This window comes from Alexandromys fortis, unplaced genomic scaffold, assembly GCF_014885135.2.
Source record: "Alexandromys fortis isolate MF-2015 unplaced genomic scaffold, M_Fortis_MF-2015_v1.1 scaffold_9, whole genome shotgun sequence".
Classification (NCBI taxonomy): Eukaryota; Metazoa; Chordata; class Mammalia; order Rodentia; family Cricetidae; genus Alexandromys; species Alexandromys fortis.
In genome coordinates this window covers 16,807,677-16,835,119 of record NW_026067892.1, presented here as the reverse complement: position 1 = coordinate 16,835,119, position 27,443 = coordinate 16,807,677, and the positions used below count along the sequence as shown (strand labels likewise).

Sequence of the window (27,443 nt, the reverse complement as noted above, 5' to 3'; positions counted from 1 at the left end):
TAATGCTACCAATATGTGTGTTTTCAGGGATGACAATTTAGTAGTGAATATTCTTAGCTCTGAACCATATCTTCACCTCCAAGTTCACTTGAAGGCAATTTTAAGATATTAGGATTCAACATATATTGTGAAATTTAAGAGCAGGAGATGATAAAATGACTTGCAGGGAGAAACCCGTCTAAACCCATCTTTGTATTCAGATGGCCTGCAGAGGGATGAGGATCAAGCTATCCTTGTATGTAGCTTTGGAGGAGAGTAAAGCCCAATAGTTTAATCAAAACTGAAGTGTAAAAATTACATAGTGACTAGATATTAGTACATTTGTATTAAGCATCCTAGGAGTTAAGTTTTGATGAATTCTAAACATTTTCTGGAATGATTTAGAAAATAACATTATTATTGTATATGCGCCAGTTGACATTCTGAATTTGAAATTGATTTCAACTCGGCATCTCGGTATTTTATGTATTCACCTGTAGAGTAGAACCCACAAGCCTTCCTCTGAACCTTTAAGGGTCTTGTTGTGTAGCCATTTCCAGGGTTTGTGAGGAAGAATAAACAGCTGGATGGTGGTTGTGGCACACATTTTTAATCTCAACACTGGGGAAGCAGAGGCATGTGGGTCTCTGAATTCAAGGCCAGGCTGGTCTACAACGCAAGTTCCAGGACAGCCAGGGCTGTTACACAAAGAAACCCTGTTAAAAAAATCAAAACAAAAGATAAACTACATTTGTTCAGTGTAGATCAGGGAATATATAAATATTAATATTCTCTTAATCCTATCTAGATTTGATGGTTATGGGTGTATACCAGAATAAACATGCATCCAAGGTCACCAACATGACCAAGGGAAATTCAGAATTTACTAATATTTGAAATTCCATAGTATTCTATCTCTATTAAACTTTCAATATCATGATTGTCTATTACATAATATCCTGTTAATAGTGTTTTTTTTCTAGTTTAGAAGTTGTTTTCCCCAGTATGTCATCGATCGATCTATCTATCTATCTATCTATCTATCTATCTATCTATCTATCTATCTATCTATCTATCTATACATATATATGTACACACAAAGTAATATATTTATAGGATGTCAGTGAAGAGTCACGGTACCAAGTTGCTTCCAATACTCTGATGCATATCTACATTTACAATTATATTCTGATCTTCCTCAGAACATAGTCTTGGGAATATTCTTGGTTCTACTTGCCTCCTTCAAGGGTTCCATTAAAAGCCTTACCTGGTTACATATAGTTATGAGTGAACATCTCTGGCTTAGATAAACACATAAAAGAAGTTAAAAGTCAGACTGTTAAAACAGTCTCTCACTATCTTTCTAGAAAGAAGAAATATCAAATAAATGAAGCCTTCTGAGGTGGCCCCTGCATCTTTCACCTGTAGACCCTTGTGTGTGACAGCAGCAGGGATCGGTCTAATGCAGGTGAATTGTATTCCTGCCGGAAACTGCCTGCAGAGGGATAGCGGAAGCTAATTTTGAGAATAGGGAAATATCATAAATTGGTATCGCATCACTTTTAAACTTGGGAAACTTATGAAGACCAAGCATGACCCTAATAAATATTCATTTTTGTTCTTTTTGTTTGTTGGAAAATTTAGAAGATACACAAAAATAGAATAATATGATGAATATTTTTATTATATAATCATATAGTTGTTTTTATATTTAAATTATATAAAAGCATAATAAATATAATAAACCCCATAATAATTATCAACTTCTACAATTATGAAAATTGTGCAGTTGTGTTTATCCTTACTCTCTTACTATATACATGCATTATTATTATTTTCTTTTGGGGTATTTTAAAATCAAATCTTTAAATCCATATATGTTCCTAAAATATAGCAGCATTTCATTTGACATTTTGTAGCCTCTTGGTTTGACTTGTTTACTTGGCGCCATTGCATTGATGGAGATCTTGCGTTGATGGAGATTTTGCGTTGATGGAGATCTTGCATCATAGCTGAGAAACTGGTCCCAGCTGGGCACATGGTACGTCTCCATTGTGTCATTTAATGTAAAACGGTCAGTTTAGTGGCATGTGCATTGAGTCCTTCACTCATTTAGAGAACTCAGCTGGATACCTGTGGGATCTAACCACTCCTGGGAATAATTTAGAACCTGAGTGACTTCTGAGTTGTTTAGGGCTCATGAAGTAGAGAGAAATACTTACAGCAGAGTATTTAGACTAGCAGTATGATTTCATAGTATTTAGACTAGCAGGGAATTCAGTAATGATTTCCCTGGCAACTTTGGTAACAAGAATTAATAATAAGGAGTCTTGGGTCAATGTTGCACTATAGCCATGTTTTTAGGACTTCTGTTCTTTTTTTCCTATCACAGTTCTCTTTTGTGCTTAAAAATATTGCTCTATTGTTCTTTGCAAAATCAGTCCATGCATTGGAACATTGATGTGAGATGCTCTTTTAATAGAGTCTCAACATTGTTTATCAAATGAGACGTGATAAAATTTATTTGTAGTCCCTTGTATTGAGAAAAAATCATTTTCTAGATTTCTGTTCAGAACAAATTCCATGAAGAATCGCCTGGCATCAAAGACCTGCTCTATAATTTACAGTCCTCCATGTAGTCCCAAGCTTCTTACGGTATCTCACAGTGAACAAGGGAGTTTTAGTAGGATAGCTATAAAAGGACCCCTTTCCCAAATTTGTATATTAATATTTGATGTTTTGCTTTGTACAGTTGACTGTGCTTTGAATTTGAAGTCAAAGTTTGTGAAAGTGGCATCATCATAGACATTTGGCTGTATGCACATCACATATATCCCATTAACAGAAGAATCTTTGAATACAGCTTGCATTACGTATTTCCATCATTACTTGTATTTGAAATTACTAGACTAGCATATTTTTTATTTTTTTTGTAAGTATTTTAGCACAGAGAATTAAATTCCCCAATCACCAGGTGGGAAAAGATAATACAAACCTTGCTTTTGCAAAAAGGCTAATGTTCCTTGGGCTGATTCTATTTTTGTATCTAAAGGAAGACATCTGGTTGATAATTATTTTAGGCTGTATATCTAACATGCAATGGGCTTCTACACTGGTTTGCAATGTGTTAGCAGAAAAGGAATCTATGTGTCCTTAAATGGTACTGAAATGTATCTGAACTAATTGGGGACTAAAGTTGTCTGAGTTGGTGAATTGTCTTTATGTTGTTGACATTTACTACCCATGGCCATGTAGTTCATGATGGAAAACCAATCACAGGAGTGTTTGAAGATGTTTGGGAGAATTTTCCAACTAACAGCAGAGCCACCATGTGGCAAGACTGTGGTTCAATAATTAACTTACACTGAAAATTCTATGAGTGATTGTTTTTTAATTTGCAACATTTTTAATAATAAAGTTAAAATATTAATTTAATTACTGGTAGAAAAGGCTATGAGTGCTTCATGAAAATTAGACTTCCTCTGGTATTAGGTTGCTAATTCATTTTTCTATTCAATGAGTATTTATTATGTTCTCAAGCTTTCCTTGGTGCTGTTGATATAATTATGACTAAGACAAATGATTTCCAGGTATTCTGGTTGAAGAGATAGTAAAAGAAAAAAAATCACAGGGCCACAGTGTGCTGTTAGCTAGTTTTAGATGGCATGAAGAAACATGTTACAGGAAGGATAAGGGTAATGACAGTTTTGTAGGAATTAGCTATTCCCTCTGGAGTAATTGTGGTTGAGAGAAGTTCATCATCCTTTGTGTTTTTAATTAGTTCCAAATCAAATGGAGGTACCTATTTTTAAAGTACACTCATGTCACAGTTGACACCAGCACTCACATAGGGGAAGGGTAGGGGGGTTCTGCACCAGCCAGTTCCCAAGTCTCTAGGCATCTGTTGGATTTCTTAGGATACAGTATGTAATGGATTCCGGGAATGCATGCACACTCCACTGTGGCTAAGCCTCCCTGATCGCCTCCACATGCTGTCAAGAGCAGGTTCTTCTGGGTAACTCAGATTGTCTTCTCACTTTGTCTCAAACTGGAGACCTTCTACTTATATTTTCTAACTTGTCATGACGATTTACAGGACTCAGGGAAAGTTAATTCATGTCTATATGTTTGGGAATCTCATTCCTGTATTCCATGTGTTCCTTTGGTGGATTTCCTGCACAATGCGTTAAACCATCTTTGTAAGTAATTTCTCAGAAAAGATGTGTATGGAATGAAGAGGTCACATCTGAGGCTCTTGTTTACTTTGGTTCACTCCTACTGATGGATGGATTCTGCACATGTTATAAACCATTTTCTTTTTCTTTTTTTTTTATTGAGAATAAGAAAAAAAAAGTTTCCGCCTCCTCCCAGCCTCCCATTTCCCTCCCCCTCCCCCCTCTCCTCCCCCCCCCCCCCCCCCTCTCCCCCCCCTCCCCCTCCCCCCCCTCCTCTCCCCCTCCCTCTCCTATCCAAAGAGCAGTCATGGTTCCCTGCCCTGTGGAAAGTACAAGGTCCTCCCCCCTCCGCCCTCCATGTCTAGGAAGGTGAACATCCAAACTGGCTAGGCTCCCACTAAGCCAGAACATGAAGTAGGATCAAATCCCCTTGCCATTGACCTTGGCTTCTCATCAGTCCTCATTTTCTTTCAGAATCTTCTACCCAAGATTCTGTTGTGGCTATCTGCATGATGGCTGAGAAGATACCCCATCTTTCGAATGATAATCTGTGAATTTCTCTCTAGATGCTTTGGTTCTTTACTATCCCATATATTTGGTAACTGTACTACTTTAGTTTGAGTCTGTCTTTATTCATAGTGCAGTACTTGGTGAACCATTCAAGTCTAGGGACTTGTGCTCTTTGGATCTATGAAAACTTCTTGTATTAAATTTTTTAAATTTTATGTATGTGAGTATTTTCCCTGCATCAATGCCTGTGCCTCCTGTGCATGCCTTGTGCCTGCGGAGGCCAGAAGAGGGCATCGGGTCCCCTGGAACTGGGGTTAGAGAACATTCACCATGCCGTCTATACAGCCCTTTGGCCTGGTGTGTGTGCGTGCATGCGTGCGCGCGTGTGTAAATGTATTCTCCATATTTTCTTTGTTCTCTTTGGAATTTTTTTCAGGCAGATTTTAGGCTTCCTGGATTGATACTTTGTTTATTCTTTCCTCTTTCCATCTCCTTATCTTTTTACATTTTAGAGTGATCTCTCAGCTCTCTGCTGTGATCCTTTATATATTTATTAAATGTGTAGATATCAATAAACGATTTCAAAACCATGTGTACTGATACTGCTGTATCTGGATTACTGTAATGGCACGGGTGGGACTTCTAAGCCCTGCATATTTAGAATATTCACTATGTTATTTCATACAAAATGTTTGTTGATGCCTGAACCCCCATCCCAACTTGAATAATTATATTTGTTGTATTACAAGCTCTGTTTTGGCTGTTTTTGGCTCGTCTTCATAGCATACTCTGTTTTCATATCAGAGGCAATGCCTTTTGTCACTCTGAGGGTATTATTTGAAATTTTTGTTGGATACTCCAGGCTAAAACTTCTCTTCCTTCTGATGTCATTTGTCAGTTTATTTTGTTCTATTCCATGTTGGAGGCTTTTAAAAACCATTAAGATTATTGTGTCTTCATTAATCTGATTAGTGAGTCAGGCTCTGAAGGCTGATGGAAAGTTCCTCCTGTGCAGGCAAGGTTCAGGCTATGGATTTTGTGTCAGCAAGATTAGATAGTAAACTGTCTTTCTCATGGAGAAAACTCTAGATGCAAGGGTGTACGTATTTATTTCTATCAGAGCCAGTCACCAACCTCTTTCGTGGAAGCTCTGGACCTGCTACCAGTGTTGTCAGTACAGAATCAGGGAAAGATGCTGAGGACATAACCCCTGTTTGAAGCTTCAACCTCACAACAAGGTGCCCATTTCACTTGGGCTTAGATTCCTAGCTTGAAGCTATCAGAAAATTAGCTGTTGTTAGAAAGAGAAGGTGGGTTTGGAGGGATGAAGGGGAAGAGGTTATGATGTAATTGTATTTTAGTCTCAAAGCCTCATAAAATTCACAAAAGGACAATAGGTTTCAGTGTCTTGAGATTAATACAGAAATACAGTAGTCAGCCACTGTCTGTGAGAACTTTAAGCCATTCCCTATTATTTTTGGTGACTTCTTCCTGGTATGCCCTTAGACTTGGGTCGTCACTACCCCACGATGGATCTCCCTTTGCTAAGTGTATAGGCTCACTGATCACACAGTCTGTGCTTTCCTCATAGACACTGTTCATCCAACTCTCCCCCTCTGTATCTCCTTTGTATTCACTACTGCGTGTGTGGTGAGGTAGACGAGGGAATTCAATGGCAGTCGTCCATGTTTGAGGTAAGGATTATATTAGCAGACGTCATTCATGGTAAGCATGATGGAGTGGACAAAGAAATGGGCAAACTTATTCTTTAGAGTAGAACCACAGCTCATGGCCAAAGATGGGGGTCAAGGTTTCTCTGGATGAGGGGACTGCTGCCCTCCGTTGCTGTCCATTGCTTTTCCTCTGTCAGTGAAAGACTGGCCTTTAAGAGGTCTCTGACCATGTGCACATTCTTAATAACCTAACTGAACCAAAAGAATAACCAAAAGAATCTTGGATACACGTTTCTTATCAAAAAAGCTTGTTTTGCTGTTCATTTGCCTTTCATTTCTTCTTCTGTGGAGTGTAGTTAAAACATCGCCCCCATTTGTTCAATTATCTGTGAACTTTAAGTAATCGCCATTGTGGGTTTTGTCTCACATCTTCCTTTTAGCCTTGAGGACGACCCATTCATTGCTAGAGATGCGAATAAGCTGTGTTTATCATTTGGGAGAAAAGATAAAATGCTACGCAGATCCCTGAAAACGGTCATAATCAAAAGACTGAAAACAGACTTTTAATCCAATAGATGAGAACAAAGGAAACACAGTAAAGTTTATAGAATGCTCAAAACATGAAAAGGAGGCAGAGAAAATTTGGTAAAAGAAAAGGCCATAAAATAAAATGACTGAAGTATAGCTGGATTTGTTCTTCTCTGTGTGAATCAACACAGATAATACTCAAAGCAAACAGTGAAGCAGGTGAAACCACACAGTGGTGGTGTCATTGTGTAAACCTTCTGTACATGAGAAAATCTCTGTATTTCATGTATGTATATCATGATATTATCAGCACGTGCACCAGCGTGTAATAGCTACTTCTAAAAGGAACAGATGTCATGGGGTGATGGTAGGGAGAGGTGAAGAGGGTTTTCGCAGTATTCAGTGTAATCTTAAAGATAAAACACTGTAAACAGGATGGGTAAGAGCAGCTTTAGTAACACATTTTAAATTACAGCACAAAATCCATTGCCTTTTATAATAACTTGAAGATTAATAAAAGACAATGGAATAAAGCACAGAAAAGTGCAAGGATAAAATGTGTTTTAAAATAGGTTGGGGGGTTATTGCTTAGGTATGGGTGGGAATGGAGTATACTTGGAGATAACAGAATTTTTCAAACTGTTGTGTCCATGTGGCTATGCCTCTTCTTAATTTTATACCGCTATTGAAATTACAGCTATTGAAAACTGAAATATTTTTAATATTTATATTATATTTTGTTAGTCTAAATCAATAGCTTCCTAAAAACGAGCTTGTAGATTTATGATGTAATAAAGATAACAGAATTTTGTGTAAATATTTTCTAAAAAATACACTGAATTGAAATCTGCATTTCTTTATTTTTTTGCTTTAGAATTTTGCTTCAAATTATCAGTAATAATTTATAATGCTTTTTAGAATAGAAAAATGTTAACTTTGGTAGTTTGCAATGTGTATTTGTGACTAGGCGAACGTTAGAAAATAGTATTTCTACACACGTGAGTGATGCCTGTAGACTATGTGTGTCTATGGTAATGTGCATATGCAGGCTTATATCTCTTAGGAATAGAGCTGAGAATGGCACCCAGGGGTACATATACTTTAATGCTTGATCCCCAGTTTTGTAACGGTTTGGGAAAGGTTAGAAGGTATGACTTCATTGGAGGGCATTTGTCTCTGAGGGTGGGCCTTGAGGTTTCAAAAGCCTACTCCATGCCCAGTCATTTTGAACTCATTGTTGTATCTTAAGACGTGAGTTCTTTGTTATTGTTCCACCGCCATGCCTGCCCACTTGCTGACATATGTCTATATGGACTATCATGATAGCTATGAACCCTAAAATTGTAAGCCCCAAATAAATGTCTTCCTTTGCAAGTTGCTCTGGCCATGGGGTCTTATCACAGCAATTGGAAAGTTACTAGAATAGCAAGTAAATTTAATATGTGGCACAAGTTTGTATCTGCGTAGTGCCTAGTGTACACTCATATTCAAAGCTGGTAATAGGCATTACATAGTAATTTCTTTCTTGTATTCATTGGCTGTGCTGAGACCATACTTTCTCTTGAAAGAAACACTTGTCTTTTAAAGGCAACAACTTACATTTATCCTATACGCTTCTTCTCTATAGAATCTAGTTGGAATCAGAAGAGTATATGGCATATGTAATTTCAAGCTTGTCGCTTTTCTTCTGAAACATTCGAGACCTCTGCCTAGAGAAAGGCAAACAATTTAACATGTTATCACATGTTTAGGCCATTAGTCCCGATCCGTAAGCTTTGTGTATTTTCCATGGATACTTCTAGAAGACTCAAGAGGTTTTATATAATTTCAAGTGGCTTACAAGCTTTGCACGTTAAACTTGGAAAATACTTAGTAATACCAAGTAATAGTGATTTAAAGGCTTAAGAGACTTATAGAATTGTTAAGGATTTTGAGATTATTTTATCCAAGCCACACTTCACAAGTCCGAACACAGAATCCTAAAGAGAAGCCGCAAATGCCCAGCTCAGATATGTGATGGACGTAGAACTTTGACGTTTTATTATGTCTGTTTCTTATAAGCATCCTGCCTTTCTCAAAGAGAATTTAAAGTCCTTTTCTGTGAAAAACAATAATAGAAATTATATGTAATTTTCCTTCCATGCTCATCATAAAGATTGACTTACACAACTAGAACTTAAAATGTGTTTATTAAACAAAAAGGAGATGATTCTTCAACTAAAATTTCCTTTATGTTCCCTTCCACTCTAATGGTATTTATTCAGAATTCAGCAACTGTGCTATCACCATCCAAAAGTAATCCCCATTTGTATTTTGGCAACTTGACAACATGCTGATCAACTTATATTTAATGTGTTGTATTCCTTACACTGGGCAAAATAGCAGAGGCTGCACTTTTGTGGCGTTTATACCTGGGTGATTAAAGGCTGTTTCTTTTCTTCTACTCCTTATCCATATTGTTGCCTCCAGTGGCCTAAGTAGGCTTTTATTGGGCACCTTACTATATTTGTAAACTTGTTTTTTTTAATTGTTTTTGAACTATATATACATTTTTATATGCTCCCCTTATTTGTAAGTTTTTAAAAATAAGTAAGGCCTGGGGCTATAATTTGGTGTTATAACACTTGCCTGCATATATGACCTTGGTCATGGTCCTTAGCACTGAAAGCTAACAAACAAGCAAAAAAAAAAACAAAGTAAGTAAATAAATTAATAAATCAAAATAAAACGTAGAAATATAATATAAAAAAGTATTCTAATAATACAGGATGAGGAAATCTGAATGCTGAGTAAGCAGGAAGAAATCTGTTTGTAACTGAGCCTGTGTATGCTTGCTTTGTGCCACTTGCATTCTGGATACCAGAGAGGGAATTAAGAGAAAAAAAACCCCACAAATCTATTTCCGTAGTCTGTCCTGGTCAATGTTCTCTTGCCATGAAGAGACAAAATGACCTTACCAAGTCTTAATACAAAAAGGCATTCAGTTGGGTTTTGCCTACAGTTTCAGAGGTTTAGTCCATTGTCATCATGGTGGGGAGCATAGCAGCAGGCAGGCAGATATGATGCTGATGAAGTAGCTGAGCGTTCTACATCTGGATCTCCAGGAGAATGGGAGTGAGAGAGTCACTGGGCCTGGCTTGTGCTTTTGAAACGTCAAAGCCCACCCCCAGTGACACACTTCCTCCCACAAGGCCACACCTCCTGATCCCTCTCAAGCAATGCCATTCCTTTATGACTAAGCAGTCAAACATATGAGCTGAAGGGAACCACCACATAGTCTGCTAATCCAGTGTGACAAGTGGGTAAAAACTTGACACAGTGTTGCTATTGTGTGTTATTGTGGACAAAAGCGCAGGAAACCTTGTGACTTCCTGGAAATGGCATTGTCCAGACGTAATTTTCAAGCCTAAGAAGTATTTATTAGCAGAGAAACAATTCTTGCTCGTCAAGGAGTTACAAAGATGAATGACTCTATACAACAACACCTAGAATATCTTCCATCATTTCAGGACTCTCAGTGGAGACAGTTATTAACCTTGACGAGCACTCGGTAGTACCAGAACCTGTTAGTGGGCAGTTATCAGATATCAGACAGTGAAAACCCAAGCAAGAATTATTACTGTCTTCAATCGTGCAGTTCAAGGTGGCTTCAGAAGTGCATGTCATCCCTTCCTTCTGACATTTGTTAAAGCAGATGAAGCACAATTGTGACAGTTCAGATAAGATCCTTGTCCATGTGAACTGTAACTTGACCAAGACAAATGTAGATCTCTTGTCAGAAATAAATGTCTGGTAGCTTGTATACTACAGGGAACCGGACATGAAGTCATGCTATCTCTTCAGGCTTGAGAGAGAAGGTAAAGCCCTTAAAGTCGCTTAAGGTATGGGAAACATAAAGGAAAACTTCTTACCTCATAATGCAGAAGTCAGTGTAGAGTACTGATCTTACACTTTTGCTCTCTGCCATGGGAAAATCAGGTGTCCTAGACATGTATGCAAAGCCACCTGGCATGTGGCATGAACTAACTTCATTTAGATTCTTCAGTATCAGGTGTACTTCCAGGTCATCAAACAGAGCTTCTAGTCAAGGCTTTCAAGCAGATCATGTGCGAGTTCAAGCCAAGATAATGTCTTCAGGAATATTAACATGGCTGTTGTGCGAAACGTATTTCTTATGTAAAAAACAAAATCCATGTTGATGTCTTCAGATTAGCTTTGAGTTTTTCTTGGTTTGTATCTATGTTAACCTTTCCTACCTCCACTTTATGCTGAGAGGGAGAAACTATTATTTTTCCTTGCTTTTGTTTTTAATTAGCTTATTTCATCAGCCTAAAATAAGCTTTTTCCTACCTAGCTGTTTAGAAGTAGTGGCAAAGATACTTTTTTATGCAATCTATTTGTTTATTTTATATCCAAACCCCATTTTCCCCTCCTCTTTTCCCATTCCCTCTTCCTCTTCCCCTGTGCCTCCACCAATCTACTCCTCTGTTTCTGTTCAGTTAGGGCCATACCTTCCGTGGGTATCAACAAAGCATGGTAGCATAGCAAGTTGGAGTAAAACTAAACACCTCCCCTTGTGTTAAGTCTGGGCAAGGCAATCCAGTATGAGGAATGGGTTCTTATGACCCAGTCAAAGTGTTAGGGACAGCCCCTGCTCTCATCCTTAGGAGTCCCACAAAGTAAACTAAGCTCTACAACGGTCACATATATGTAGAGGGCATAAGTCAACCACATGTAGGCTCCCTAGTTGTTGGTTCAGACTCTGTGAGTTCCTATGACCCAGGTTAGTTCTTTCTGTGGGATTTCTTGTGATATCCATGACTCCTCTGGCTCCTACAATCATTCCTCTCTCTCTTCAGCAGAATTCCCTGAGCTCAGCCTAATGTTTGGCTATGGCTCTCTGCATCTGTTTCCATTAGTTACTGGGTGAAAGCTCTGTGATAACAACTGGGGTAGCCACCAGTCTGATCACAGGAGAGGCCCAGTTCAGGCTATGCATCCTTTATTACCAGGAGTCTTACCTGGGGTCATCCTTGTATACTCATGGAGTTTCCCTTGCATCAGGTTTCTACCTGATCCTGAAATGACTCCCCCCACTCCATCATCTATTTCAGTACTCTCGCCCACTTATACTTTATTTTGTGTTAGTATATTATATATTAGGAAATTTGTATGGTTAATATTTTCCCCACTTAATGGACCCATCTGATTTGACAACATATTTTTTTTTTTTTGGTTTTTTGAGACAGGGTTTCTCAGTGGCTTTGGAGCCTGTCCTGGAACTAGCTCTGTAGACCAGGCTGGTCTGGAACTCACAGAGATCCGCCTGCCTCTGCCTCCCGAGTGCTGGGATTAAAGGCATGCACCACCATCGCCCGGCTGACAACATATTTTTATTTGCTCTTCAGGTTTTCATATTTTTCAGACAGTCATCGTAAGTCCCATCAGTGCTAATGCTTGTCTGTTGGACTGCTGAGGTAGCTAAAGTGTTGTATTGCCATGTATAGTAATATATATGTAATGTATATATTAATATATATGTAGTTTGTAATCAGTAAGAGTTGTAAGCCTCTTCTCTGACTGACAAAGCAAACTACACAAGCTAGAGAATAGCAAGACAAAACTCAGGTGGAATCTACTTTGGGGATGTGGTCCTGCCACATATTTTAAATGAGCCATTTTTATTATTTTTCCTCTATAGCTCTTATAGATGGTTCTTATATAATATACAAATACAGCCCTGGAATGCTATTCCTCCAATTCTATTGTGAATTTCTGCATTTTTCAGTTTTTCCTTTAGTGTGTGGATCAGTTTCTAATCTAGTAACTGAGAAGCCCACTTTACATACACCAAGTGCAGTATTTACAAAACCTCGTTTCCTTTGGAACAAGATTGTTGATTCGATGTCACAGTTAATTGGTTTCAATTATACACAAAAAGCAAAAGCTGCTGAATCTTATATTTTTATTTTGTCGAGAGTATTGCACTTCAGAAAATCTGCATGAAAATCTGAAGTGGAGTCCAAGTGACAGATCTAGGGGAATTATGAATGTTTTAATTAAATTATGAGTGCACATGCATATAAGGACTAGTTTTCAGTTACTCTACAAGTATCCTATATTAAAACATTTTGTTTGTATTGTTTCCCCTTTGTTGATTTATTCTGTGAAAGTGCTTAGGAAATGACTACTCACTATACAGCACCGTCTAGGATCTACAAATGTGGAACGCCCACTGCTTCCCCGAGAGCATTGTGTGAAAAGCATACATCTGCCTGGAAGGAACTTGCCCCATTTTTCTCTGCTGTCTTCTGGCAGAAGGGCTCCTTGGACTTAGCTTGGGTTGGTGGTAACATTTTAGGGAATGTATAGCAAGTCGGAGGGACAACACAGATCACAGCAAAGCAATTTCATTCATTTGCAGAAGGAACCAACATGTGTTGAGTTGGGTGCAATACGTTCCCTCATTTTTGTATACATCTGTTTTCTGAATGAAGCACTTTGAATTCCCAGTCTTGCACCAGAAATCTTGGTTCCCTTGGCCTTGTCATCACCAGACAACCATCAGCAGGTAGAGAGGACAAGATGCTGTCTTCTAGTCGTGAGCATAGCATGGTGGTACTTTTCTTTCTCCGTAGTGCGCATTTACAGTTTTATATAGTTGGTTCTCTCTCTCTCTCTTTTTAATTCTGCTGCTGGCAATAGCATGTTGTCAATCTCCTCTAGAAAACGTGTGCCATAATTATTTTATTCAATTCTCTTTATTGATGATATCATGATTATCAGAGAGGTTATACACAATTATTTAAATTATTTATAAAGAATCCAGAGTCCAAATTAGTTGTAATTAGAAGATACCTTCTTAGTGGGAATTACATGTTAAATAGTGTTAATTCAAAGACTCAGCTGTTTGCTCCATAGAAATAGCAGAGTGTTTATTTGGAAGCCAAGTATGAATAACCGTGGCCCGGCCAGATGAATTCAAGTTACCACAAATGCCATGTTCCAACTGGGGTATGGTTCCCTGAGATTTTGGGGTTTTTTTTGTAGTTACAGAAGAAAATAAAGTCATAAATCAAGTGACTTTTGAAATCCATTGGTGGAAGCATCAGGCAGATAGATTGCAAGAGTATAAGGAAATCTCCATTGTGTATTTGGGTTGCTCTCTGATGGTATCCTGAGCCTCTGCTTTGGTGGAAGCCGGTGGCCAGATAATATACTCCAGTAGGTTTCAGATGAGACTCATAAGGATGTCAGACCATATCCAGCAGCAAACACTAGCTGGGGGCTGAAGGTAGCTCAAGGATGACTAACCACATGTAGTGCTGTGACTCTCCATCACCACCGGCGTTCTAATTGGTGAAGCAACCTGCAGACTTTTTAACACAGGCATGATATATATATTTTTTTATTCTGGGAATTTTAGTCTCGTACATATAAAAGCACACGGTACAACAGCAAATTAAAGGGAGCACACGCACCGATTCCTTTCAAATTTCCAAATACTTTCTCGATGTCATCTCAGATATCAGCGCTGCCTGCTCCTTTTCTGTGGTAGAAGCTGGAATCAAAGATTTGGTCTCTCATCTCTCTTCACTTAAGCTTAAGGTTTTGCTCCCTGAACTCAGATCACTTATAATAAGTCTCCTCAAAAAGCAGAGTCATCTGTTGCCCCCCCCCCCATGCTAATTCCTCGAAGAGACAACTAAACAGGAAAATTGGGAGATTGAGAGAGAAAAATCAAGAGCAGAATTGAGAGCCACATAGTTATGCTTATTCACACCGTGACTGACTTTAAAGTCACCTCCTTCAAATGATTCCCCATGGACCCTCAGTCACCTCCTTTCTTGAGTACGTGCTCATTCTAGTTTTGGCATCCATCTATAGGATATATTTGCAATTCTTGAAGGGGAGCTGTACTGAATTTTCAGTAGTGTTTAAATCACTTAATCATATTTCTCAATTATCCCATGATGTTAGTTACTTGAATTTCAAGCTGCGGTGTTCTTAGTGAAAACTTAATATCTTCATTATACATACAGCCATGCTCCACTAATTAGCACGCTGAAAGCTGCAGTTTAACCCTGGATGCCACTATTTCTAGCTTCAAGGATATACTGGATTTTCTCATTTTGGGAAGTTTAGAAGAGAAGGTATCATTATTGGATTCCACTTCCTTCTTCGTTGAGAAAGAAAGCTCCCCCCCCACATTGCCAGAAAGTTCCAGATATAATCAAAATGCGTGTGTTGCTGTTCTCATCTATTGCTTTATGCATAAAAACATCCTTGACTGTTTTCCAGGAGAGTAAGGCAATTTGCAAGACAGTTAATGAAAATTAAGCTATATTGTTTTTTTTTTCTGGGGGGAAATTTCACCATGTAATTAATTTTAAAAATCACTGTTTATTTTTCCAGTTTATTGGAAACGAAGAAACTGATTTGCAATAACAAAGCTCAAAGAACACGCTGCATTTTCACATTCTGCTGATTTAAGGATCCAGATTCCCAAAGCAAATTTATGTTTGCTTTTTTTTTTTCTTTTTTCAGTTGTCTTTTCGGCTGTACCTAAGGTCTTTCCCAATAAACCATTCTTACCTTTCAGTTCGGACTTAAGAAAGAACCATGGTTATTTCTGTTTGAAAGGTAAATGCCTTAAAATTACATTAAGTTTAAGATTTCAGTTGTGAATTTTTAAATTAAAAGGTTTAGTTTGCTTTGTTTACCTGTGTGCGTGTGTGTGTGTGTGTGTGTGTGTGTGTGTGTGTGTGGTGTATGTGTGTGTGTGTGTGTGTGTGTATAGGAGGCTGTGTTTACCATCCCCACGTGCATGGGTCAGGGAATAGTTTTCAGGAATCAATTCTCTCCTTCACCCACTGAGCCGGTAAAAGTTGATGTGACTTTTTAATTTATTGACTCTTGTCACCAAACTCAATCTTAAAACTTAAAAACAGATTAGAGGAGCCAAGGAAATTAAAATTGGTCAGAAGTTTGACAAATGCAGAATAAACCCAACAGCTCAAGCCTGTGGGCGTCTTCTATGGCTTTCCCTGGCCTAAATTAGGGATATCTTGATTGGAGACACTTTATAAAGCTGGAACCTAGTATTGTAATCCAGAGGCTGCACAGGAGGGGAAGTCCTTCAATGTTGGCTTCTATCTACATTGTCAGACTTTACCTCTGAGTACCTTCGTGTGATTTTTTTTTATCCTCTCCCTTCTACCAGCTTCCCTCTGATATTTCTCTAAAATAAACAGAAAGCAAACTATTAAAGAAAGGTCTTAAAGCCAGAAGCAGCCCCGTGGATCTACAGAGGAGTCAGATTTTTTCAGGAGAAACACAATGAGTGATGACTCTCATAGCAAAGATAAAGCTTGACCTGCCTCACAATATGATTTTAAGTGATGAATGTCGTGATCAGAATGCCCTTTGAAAATCCTGTCTTCCATTTGTGAAAGAGTTTGACTTCTTTGGAGCTAGGGCTTCCATAGTGAGAGGTGCTTTATTAGAACTACCAGAGCAATTTTTCATGAACTTAGACTGACTCAGACCGACCTCTGAAGAAGCACCACCACAGCATTTCTCTCCTTTCCGTTTTCCCTTCTGTATGTTTGAAACTGCATGCTTCATCTTAGTATGAAAAATTAAAGCAAAATGTACTATTCCCATGGTAATGGATTTGATGGCAGTAGCTCAGATTATGTAAACAAGAAGTCAAAGCTCAATAAAAAGTATGATTCTACTAGGGCCAAGAACTTCCTGGACCTAGGATTTCAGCAATAAGAATTTCACTGACCAGTCATTGGAACAAATGTGGGTCTGGATATAAACCTACACCTTGGGGTGTAGATGCGCTCGGGAACTAGCAGAGATAACTTCCTGAAGTGAGGTGGGCATGCTCTGAATTTCACGGCCTTGAAAAAAAGGAAGCTTTTTTTCCTGCAAATTCTTAGATTCTAGAAGACAAAAACATCTTTGGAGTACCATTGGTTTGTCCCAGCGGCCCCATTCCTGATACTTTGTCTGTAAAACACTTCCCTATCCTAGGAACTTACTAGTTCATAAACCTATCCACAGTCTTGTCTTGTATTCTCCCCTCCCCTGCCCTCCTGGACTCCTCTTCTCTTCTCTTCTCTTCTCTTCTCTTCTCTTCTCTTCTCTTCTCTTCTCTTCTCTTCTCTTCTCTTCTCCTCTCTCTTCTCTCCCCTCCCTTCCCTTCCCCTTAATTCCCTTTTCATTCCCCTCTCCTCCCTCTCCCTTCTACCCCCTCCTTTCTTTTCTTCTCTTTTCCTCTCCCCTCCCCTCCCTTCCTTTCCTTCCTCTCTCCGCCTTTCTCCTTCTCCCTTTTCTTCCCATTTTTACTCTCTCTTTCCTTCTTATAGTGTTTCTCCTTTTCCTCTGCTCCTGTTCCTCTTCCCTCTGCTCTCTACCATTTTTGTTTATGGCATTTGTTTTTATACAGTGGTGGCATATTTAGCGAATTCTGGCTCAGAGTGAAGCTGTAAGTACAGATTAAGTTAAGTGCAGCCATGAAAATTTAGGGATGACAGATACTGCAGGCAAGCACAGGGGTCTCACACAGATAAGGCAATACCTGCAGAAGCAAAGCCTGTTTCATCTGGCTATTGGTTTCAATTCCCTAGGAACACTGGTCCCTGATGTATAACGGGGTTGAGGGGAGTTTGCCCACATGTATTGTTGATGTCTATGTACCTCACACTCACATTTGTGCCGGGGTCAAGAAAACAGTTTGTATGTGGCATTATCCAAAGCAACCATGAAGTAGACAAGAATTGCCGGGCAAAAGTTGGGAGTCAGGAGTGGGGGTGGGTTGGGGGGAAGGGGAGATGGGGAGAGAGAAGGGAGAAGGGGAGAATTGGGGAGAGTGGGGAATGGGATAATTGAGATGGAGGAAGGGTGAATATGGGAGCAGGGATGAAGATATCTTAACTAAGGGAGCCATTTTAGGGATGGCTAGAGTCTTGGCTCTAGAGGGGTTCCCAGATGTCCAAGGGGATTTCCCCAACTAGGACAGTGGGCAGCAGAGGAGAGGGTGACTGAATTAGCCTTCTCCCATAGACACACTGATGAATATCTTACTTATCAAAATACAACGTTCATCTGGTGAGGGATAGAGATGAGATAGAGACAGAGACTCACACTGGAGCACTGGAATGAGCTCCCAAAGCCCAGATGAAGAGCAGAAGGAGGGAGAACATGAGCAAGGAAGTCAGGACCGCAAAAGGGGTGCGTCACCAAGGTCAGCTGGACTGGGTCTGAACGATCATGTGATTAAACCAGACTCTCTGAATGTGGCTGACAATGAGGATGGACTGAGAAGCCAATGATAATGACACTGGATTTTGATTCTGCTGCATGTACTGGCTTTTTGGGAGCCTAGTATGTTTGGATGCACACCTTCCTAGGATGGAGGGGGGGCCTTGAACTTCCCACAGGGCAGGACACCCTGACTTCTCTTAGGACTGGAGAAGGAGGGGGAGGGGGAGTGGAGAGAGTGGGAGGGAAATGGGAGGATGGGAGGAGGTCGAAATTTTAAATAAATAAATTAATTAAAAAAAGCAACCATGAAACTTTATTCTATTGCTATAATGCTAGGTCTTTTGTCTTGGTTAAAGAGTTAGTCGACTTTAAAAATATAGAACCATGTGTATGGAAGGGTATTTTTACAGATAAAAGGTGAAAGGAAAGTCCCCTGTTGCTTTTCAGACAACAGTTTGCAGCTGGGTGGTAGTGGAGCACGCCTTTAATCCCCCAGCACTCGGGAGGCAGACACAGGTGGATCTTGGTAAGTTCGAGGCCAACCTGATCTACAAGAGCTAGTTCCAGAACAGGCCCCAAAGCTACAGAGAAACCCTGTCTCAAAAAACAAAAACCAACCAACCAACCAACCAACCAACCAACCAACCAACCAACAAACAAACAAAACCAGACAGCAGTTTGTTTTGAGGTAGATTTTGCTGAGTTGTTAAGAGCATAGCATCAGGTAGATCAGAAACTCTCCACCAGCCATTCTCGATATGTTCATGTGGGGAGTGACCAAGTGTGTGTATGCATAAATATGTGTATGTGTGTGTATGTATGTCTTTATATGTATGCAAATATCTCTATGTATGTGTATATTATGTATATTGAGTATGTATATATTTGTATATCTCTCTGTGTGTACATATACATTCATTTTTTTATCTTGCACAGAAGTGGGTCATCTAGAGTAGAGTTGGTGTAGTCACAGCTCTCTTGTGGTGAAGTTTCATAGCTGTGCACTCCCTTGTGTTTGAAGAAATAGCACAGACCTTAGAAATGGTATTGCTTTTTAACCCCAGCACTTGGGAGGTAGAGGTAGGTGGATCTCTGTGAGTTTGAGGTCAGCCTGATCTACAAGAGCTAGTTTCAGGACAGCTAGGGATACACAAAGAAGTCCTGTCTAGAAAAACAACTAGAACAATATAAACAAAAAATGAAAGAAATGGGATTGCTTTTTGTAGCTCAGTATATGTCTGGATTTGTGGATCAATCAAAATATCTCTTTTAAAGCAGAAAGCAAAAAGGAGAAAGAGAAAGAAAGAAAGAAAAGAAAAGAAGGAAGAAAGACAAGTTTACCTCAGAAATTGATTTGATTTAAAGTCTGATGAAACAAAAGAGGGCAGTTTTTTATTCATTTTTATTTTATTTTCCACCAAAGGAAATCTTTCATTTAATTTCATCACTTCCCATTAACTAAGTAAACTGCTAAGGCTCAGACTTGATGTCAAAGGGATAGACAGTCAAACACTCCATGAGAAGTTGAACGAAAGGAAATAGCAGATGTGAATGACTAAAGAATGGGTGGGAATCCAGCCTCCCTAGAAAATCTACCTATGGACAACTCGTGCCTTCTGAAGCTGATGATTGGTTAGGATGTTCATAAAGGGAGAAACAGACTTATCTTGAGAGTACTTTCAGTATGTTGATGGAGAACAAGGAGGTACAAATTCCAAGGTCCTTGAACAAGTAGCACGTAGCCAGAGGGGAGCAAGTCTGTGTCTGCAAGCCTGAAAGAGGACCAAAAGCAAGTTCCCAGGAATGTGATGAAGGTAGAGGCCAGGGCTTGAGACAAGTGACAATAGTTGACTACAAAATAGACACTGCTGTGACCCAGTGATGTCACTGCTCAAGGGATCGGACTTCTTCCATTCGTCATTCTTTCTCAGGTCTCCAATGCATCATAGTGAAGAGTTTGCAAATGAGCCAGAAGACTCCCGCTAAAGGAACACAAACAGGTTTTAAAATATACTCCAGAATTTATCGTATCTTTTAGTTTTGAAAGTTAACTTTTGCCCTCTACATTTCATTTGTAGTATTTTTTTTGAACACTCTTACCTTGTGCCCATTTTTGGTTCATGGAGAAAAAAAAAACATTTCAAGGCCATGAGGTTATGGTGGCAAGAAAAACAAAGCAGGGAGCCTTTACTTTTTCTTCTAACCTTTGGAAAACCTGGTACAGTCATGTCTGCATGTTTTTGAATGGGAGCATGTTACAAATGATGAAGTAAAGAAAGCCCTATTATCCAGTTGGAAAACAGATCAGATTACCTGTCACTGGTGTGGCCTGTTAATTTTCTTAAGGAGATACAATCCTCTTATAGTATTAACTGTGATGCCAAAGTATATTGCAAAACAGTGACAAGTACAAAACAAAATCAAAAACAAAAACAAACAAACCTGCCCAAATTGTTTCCTTTTTTAAAAAAATTACAGTCTTCTATTATCGTCTTTTCACCAGGGGCTTACAATTTGTATTTTCCTCCTTCTTGTGGTTTTAAAGTTTATACTGAATGCACAAGAGGGCTAAAATACAACCTTTTCTTGGTGTAGAACCTTGCCACTCTGGTGGTAGTTTTATTCTGAGAATAGTTACCTGGGGAGGTGATTTACTGGCAAGAACAAAATCAGTATATCCGGCCATGTCCCCTGATGTTTTCCTAACAGACACATTACAACATGGTGGATGGGACTCAGAGGGGGCTTGGCTCCCCAAATCTGGACATTTGCTGACTGACAGCCTGAACACAGATGTTTGAAATCTGTATTTGTAGTAAGAACAGTTACATGTTAAGCTATACACAGCATGTTGTTTAACAGTTACTAGGTAAAGGGTATCACATGTCATTATTAGTCTGTAATTAGTGCAGCCCATGTTAATAGCAATGGTTTCATGAACTATTTCATTACACTATGGGAAATAGCAAAGCTACTTTAACAGTCCTGCTGTTTGGACATTCGGGCATCATACATTCAAAGGTGGTTGTTTATTTCTGAATCTACTCCAGTTACAGAAATATATTCTTCGCTGCAAATGACTTTGGCTTTGCTGCCTTCTATTCTCCCACAGTGAGGGATGTCTTTTGACCCTCTGTGAAACAATAGTCATATCTTTCCAGGGAGTAAATGACTTGACTTCGGATGACGCATTATTGCTTCAGGAGCTTGGGTGCCCTTTCGTATGTCATATGGAGTGCTGTCAAATTCTGTAATAACCTGGGAAAATGAATTCACCCTCAAACCAATCTTTCTTGATTTTTTGCTCCTTTGAGAGGGAGCAATTGTAAATAGTTTGTGGCTCTTTCTGCCCTTTCTTTTCCCTATCATATGTCCTTATGTAGCTACCCACAACCATCCCTTCTTACAGGCCCTGGGATGTAGGATGGTTGTTTCAGTGTGTCATTGAGTTGTATTATCTGAATGTATTTGGTTTCTAACCCCTTCATTTCTTTTCTCTCTCTATGACTTATTCTGCCACAAAACAAATTGGCTCCCAAATTGTTGGCATACAATAATAACACTTATTATCTCATCATTTCTCTGCATATGGAATTTGGGAGTGGTTTAGCTGATGGTCCTGGCCCGGAAACTCTCACTGTGCTACACTTCATGTGCTATATGAGACTCACTGTGCAAAGGCGTGACTAGGCCTGGAAGATATGCCTCCAAAGTGGCTCAGTCAGAGCTATTGGAAGATATGCCTCCAAAGTGGCTCAGTCAGAGCTATTGGAAGGCCTCAAATTCTTGTCAGTCACTTGCAGATTTCCTTGGGACTCTTGAAATGTCCCTTTGATAGAGTGGCTGACACTTCACAAAGATGGACATCATAGAGTGTCACCTCATTGACATTCTTCACAACGGGAACAAGTCTGCAGATCCACGCCACACTCAGTGTCCCCTTGCAGCTCATTGAGTTTCCTATTTGAAATTCTCCATTCATGAATTCACCCATCCCGGTTACTATAGGATCCCCTCTGGTACTGAATTTGGGTCCTCAAGAAAGGGTCCAAATACTCAGGGTTCTCAGTAGCACTGCCGGGCATCTAGGATTAGACAGTCACTCCAGTCTCAAGAGTTAGACCCTGTTTGTGCCTGTAATTCTAGAACTTTAGAACCTCTATAGCTCTATAATTAGAATTACAAGTTTCCAAGTTTAACCTGCGAATATTGTAAGCTGCTTTATATAAGAGGTCTCGAGTCATGTAAAAGTGTCTATGGAAAACATGCGAAGCTTCAGAGTCGAGACTAGTATCCTCACTTCATTATAATGTGTTTGGTTGCATTTCTCTAGGCAGAGGCCTGGAGTAGCTCAGAAGGGGAAAACCAAGATCCCAATTATGTACACCAAGTAAAGAGCATTCTCATCATGTTAACTAGTCACTGCAATCATCCTCCCAGGGATCAATATTATGATGTGATACTTGTTGCTGGCTTTAGAAAACAGGTTCACATTAGGTTGTCATACAAGGACTTGCACTATATATTAAATTTACTTGACAGACTCTATTAGAGATAGAAACATACATGCATGACACAGACATAGTTACGAGCATACACAGCCTTCTAGCCCCACTACCATATACACGTATAACAGACTTGAAATTGTCCCAGTGCTTTTCTGTGAACAACACTTTATTTTTACTGTTTTAGATTTCTTTTATTATTTTTGATGTGTGTGGGTGTTTTGCACGCATGTTATGCGTATGCACCATGTACATGCATTGCCCGCAGAGGCCAGAAGAGGGCAGTAGATCCTCCTTGAACTGGAGTTACAGATAGTTATTAGCTTCCATGAAGGTGCTGAAAATTGAACTTGGATCCTTTTGTAAAAGTAGCCTGTACTCTCAATAGCTGATCAATATTCCCAGCCCCATAAATACATTTTAAACTAGTAAAGTTAAATACTTCTTTAATTTGAGAAGTCATTGTAAAGCATACTTGATAATACCTACAAAACCATTTTGAATCAGACAAGAGGAGAAAGCATACAGATAATCAATTTTAAGTATTTCTAGGTATTTTATAGAACATTATATAAATTTATTACTTATATTTCATTTACAAAATTATAAACTTTTCCTTTGAGGAAACATTGGTTTAGGTAAGCTAAACATACTGATATAAGATGTATGGAAATGCAAACAGCTATACAAAAGATGAAATTGTAATGAAATCTTCAGAAATGTCATGTTTTCCCAAAGAATTTACTTACTATCTATAAATTATATATAACATAGAAAGGTGAAACCTTTCATCAAGTAGTTTTGCTCTTTCATTTCTTAATGGACCTATAAATCAAGGTTTCCCGTGTGTTTCCTCCTAATATGCGGGCTTTTATTTTATGGATGGAGGTGAGGCAAGCCCATATTTGCTGCTGGTGTCTTCTTCAAGATGACCTGGAGAATATCTAAAAATACATCATCCCTTCACACCCATACCTGGGGGCAGAATGAGACCACATGACTGTCTAGAGTCCCCATCTGTGGTCAGAATTCTGGTGTGAGATTGAGGTTTTGTTTCCCATGTAAGTATGTGTTATTTTGAACCCCAAGTTATCCCACTGAGGCCAGCATAGCAGTTGGGAAGGGGGTTAGGACCAAACTTTGCTAGTAATGGTACAGACTGAATCTGGGTACTTATGGAGTGCAGGTCTCAGCCTGGTACCCAAAGAATCTATTTTTTTTTCATCTACAAAGACCATCTTGCAGGTATCTGTGCTTGAAATGAAGGAATGTGTTTTTAAGATAATCTGCTCCGTGTCAAAGCTGATGTTAAACTCCATGTATGAACTGTATGTAAATTGCACTGTATGTTAGAGCCACAGAGACTTGTTCAGCTTTTGGCAAGGGACACTGGTGCCCACTTCTGGGAAATAGTGATGCTATACAACACTTCAACCTGCCTCTCTGGCCTGCAGAATTCTTCCCTGTGTTGGGATGGGTTTAGGAGCTACTTCCTGGAATTTGGACCTGGGTATCTTTGCTTTCTTGTTGGAACTAGATTTGTGGGCACAGCACTGACCCACAAGGCAAAGTATGTTACTTTTTGCAGCCTGGGTGGAATGTTGACCCAGTTTGAGGGAGGAGTGATGGGATCCTTCTATCAGCTGCATGGCTATTATGGTCTCCTGAGGCTCAGATTGTGCCTATTGTGATGGGAGCAGGGGTTGTCGGGCTCTGCTTGGCTCCGACTTCTACTGTGATAGGCTTTGTATTGGATTTCACACCTATTCAAGCCTAAGTTTAATTTTTTTCCTTCTTCCAAGGGAGAGACATCACTCTTCATGTTTTGTGGCATTAAAAGAGAGATGGCACAGGTAAATTCTCTTCCTGCTTTCTCTAACATGTCTTTTCTTGTTATTATTAGTAGAGTCAGGCACCATAGGAGCAAAGCACACTGGGGTATGTACACGACAGTGTTATAGCAAAAGCCCAACATGTTGTACACACACGACAGCGCTATGATAAAACAGAACTAAAGCCATTGCTGTGATGCGTCTCTTTGAAAACCCAAAATGAAGAGCAGAAAACCAGGAGGTGAACTTGCTCAGAGAAAGAGGGATCGGCGGACGGAATGGAACGAATGGAAAGTGGGGCAGTTAGTGTCGTCAGCATGCATTGCACATGTACAAACAATCAAAGAATATGTTTACATATGCATGCATGAGAAGAATATGGAGAAAAACTAAGAAAGAGAAAAAAAATAAACCCTCACCAGGAATCCAGAAAGAGCCATTACGTTTTCTTAACTGGTTTCCCTATTTTGGGGGAAGATACTTTGGTGTGTGAACAGTTGTTCAAATTGATGAAAGATTTGACATAGCCATTATCTTGTTGCATCTTCATCCTGCCCAGGGAATGCAGTGTATCTTAGTGAAAAGTTCAGTTGGTTTCAGGTCCTGGCTCTGAGCCCTTCTTCTACCACTTAGAAGCCTTGTGACCGAGGGAGAACTTTTCATGCTTCCTGTGCTAGTTTTACTATCAATTTTACGTAACATAGAACCAACTAGCAAGAAAGTCTCTCAACTGCTAAGCCATCTCTCCAGCCCCAAGGCAGGAGTCTAAAGGAGGGATTATGGAGGTCAGAATTGCATGTGAAAATGGCTGTGGAGGATTGCCTTGACTGGTAATCAAAAAGTAGACCCAGGAAGATGCAGCCCACTGTGGGCAATGCCATTCCCTAGCCAAGACTCTGAACTGCACAAAGGTGGCAAAGCAAGCAAGCAAGGAAAGATATGCTTTGTTCTCTGTTTGCTTTAGATGTGCTTTGTTGACTTTAGTTGTGATGTGACTACCTTGGCTTCCCTGAAGCAATGGACTAGAACTTGGGCCTGTAAGTCAAATTACCCCTTCCTTCCATGTGTTGCTTTTTGCTGGGTTCTTTTATGACAGCAATAGTAATGAAACTGGCACACTTTTGTAAGTCACGGTTCCTCACTTATCAATTTAGGAATAATTCTCTCTCTCTCTCTCTCTCTCTCTCTCTCTCTCTCTCTCTCTCTAGTATAGCTCTGAGAATCAAGAATAGAAGCAATAATTCTTATGAAATAGAACCTCACTCTAAAAGTTAGTAGTTCTCAAACCTATCTATATGATAGAATTACCAAGATAAACCAGCCAAAATTTCTGATGGACTTGATCAAGGAGGTTGCATGTCTCCTTCTTGCTTGGGAACTTACAGAGCCTCCAGGTCATCTTATCTTGTTAAAATCCACTGATTAGACTAGCAATTTTCCTTCCTACTATAGTCACTACATCAACTAGACCACCAGCCCTCAACCTGTGGGTTGCAACCTAGCCCTTTCACAGAGTCTTCACGGCTATTTACATTGTGATTCATAACAGTATTAAATGACTGTTATAAAGTAGCAATGAAAATAATTTTATACACAACATGAGGCACTATATTAAAAGGACACAGAGCATTAGGAAGGTTGAGAACCACCAAACTAGGTTAAGTTAAAATAGTTCTAAAGCTCATTATTTAAAAAATTATTTTTTGAGACAGGATTTCTCTGTGTAGCTTTGGAGCCTGTCCTGGAACTCGCTCCTTAGAGCAGGCTGGCCTTGAACTCACAGAGGTACACCTACCTCTTCCTCAGGAGTGCTGGGATTAAAGGTGTGTGCCAGTACCTCCTGGCATCAAATTTTGTTTTTAACGTGCATTTTGATCTATTACTTTTATTTTTACTCATGATACATTGTTTGAATTTTCTCAATATACATTTGATACATTTGTTTTGAACCTATTTTTTATTTTGCCAACTCTTTTTTTACTTACTTTTTAAAGATGATTTTAGTTGAAATAGAATTATATCACTTTCCTCCTTCCCTTTCCTACCTCTAGCCACTCGCAGATACCCTCCCTGGAACTCTTCCCATGTCCCCTCTATATGAACACACACAGACACACATAGACACAGACACACACACACACAGAGTATGCATACATCTGTATGTATGTCACAATGATAATCATTAAACCTCCAAACTTTAACCCCAAGCTTAAGGGTACTTTTGTGTTGAGGAGGTCACGTAACATATGTTTTAAAGCAGTCAGGGAGGGACAAACAAGAGTTAAAATTTTATGGTGTTGTCTTTCAGGTAGACAATTCCTCCTGAAGATCAGATGACACCACATTGTTTTGGTGGAAGTAGGCAGGCATCCCGCATGCTCTGGAAGAACCACCCATGCCTCGTGCCATTGGCACACTGGACCATGGATTGGCAATGATACACTTAGCAGATGGGGCCGAGTACAGGCAGCAAAGTGTGCAAGCTCTCTCTTTGAATTGATTAATGGTTTTCATGGCAGAAATTCAAGGCTGAAGCATTGGGATGCCTGTTGTTGTGTTGAACCCAGTGTCTGCAATTAAAGCTCTAGGGCCACTCCTTTTTCACTTTAACTCAAGCTTAATTAATTTTAAATTAAAGCAAATAGTTTCCATGACCACATGAGGTACATTTGGGGGTTTGTCTGATCAGGATTAGCGTAATGAAGTCTCCACCCCTTCGTTATCCTCCACAAAAGAACCCCCAAGAAGATGATTTAAAATGCCATCCAAAGTGGCATGTTGCTGCTAAATATTTTGATATCCACATGGTATTTTCATATCCGTGTTCTATGCAGAGAAGCTGTAGGTGTCCTCATGGAGGATGCCAGTGGCCTAATGTAGCATCGAGTCCCTGTGGGTATCTGGCATCTTTTTATAACCCAAGGAGTCTGCTCGCCAGGGCTTCACGAGTTATTTCAGGCTAGT

At 39.4% G+C, this 27,443-nt stretch overlaps 1 protein-coding gene across 1 annotated transcript in view; it reads left to right on the top strand.

Annotated features, from left to right (window-relative positions):
• Positions 1-27,443, top strand: part of Ctnna3 (catenin alpha 3) — a 1,282,010-nt gene that overhangs the window by 538,651 nt on the left and 715,916 nt on the right. The gene's annotated exons all lie outside the window — the stretch shown is intronic.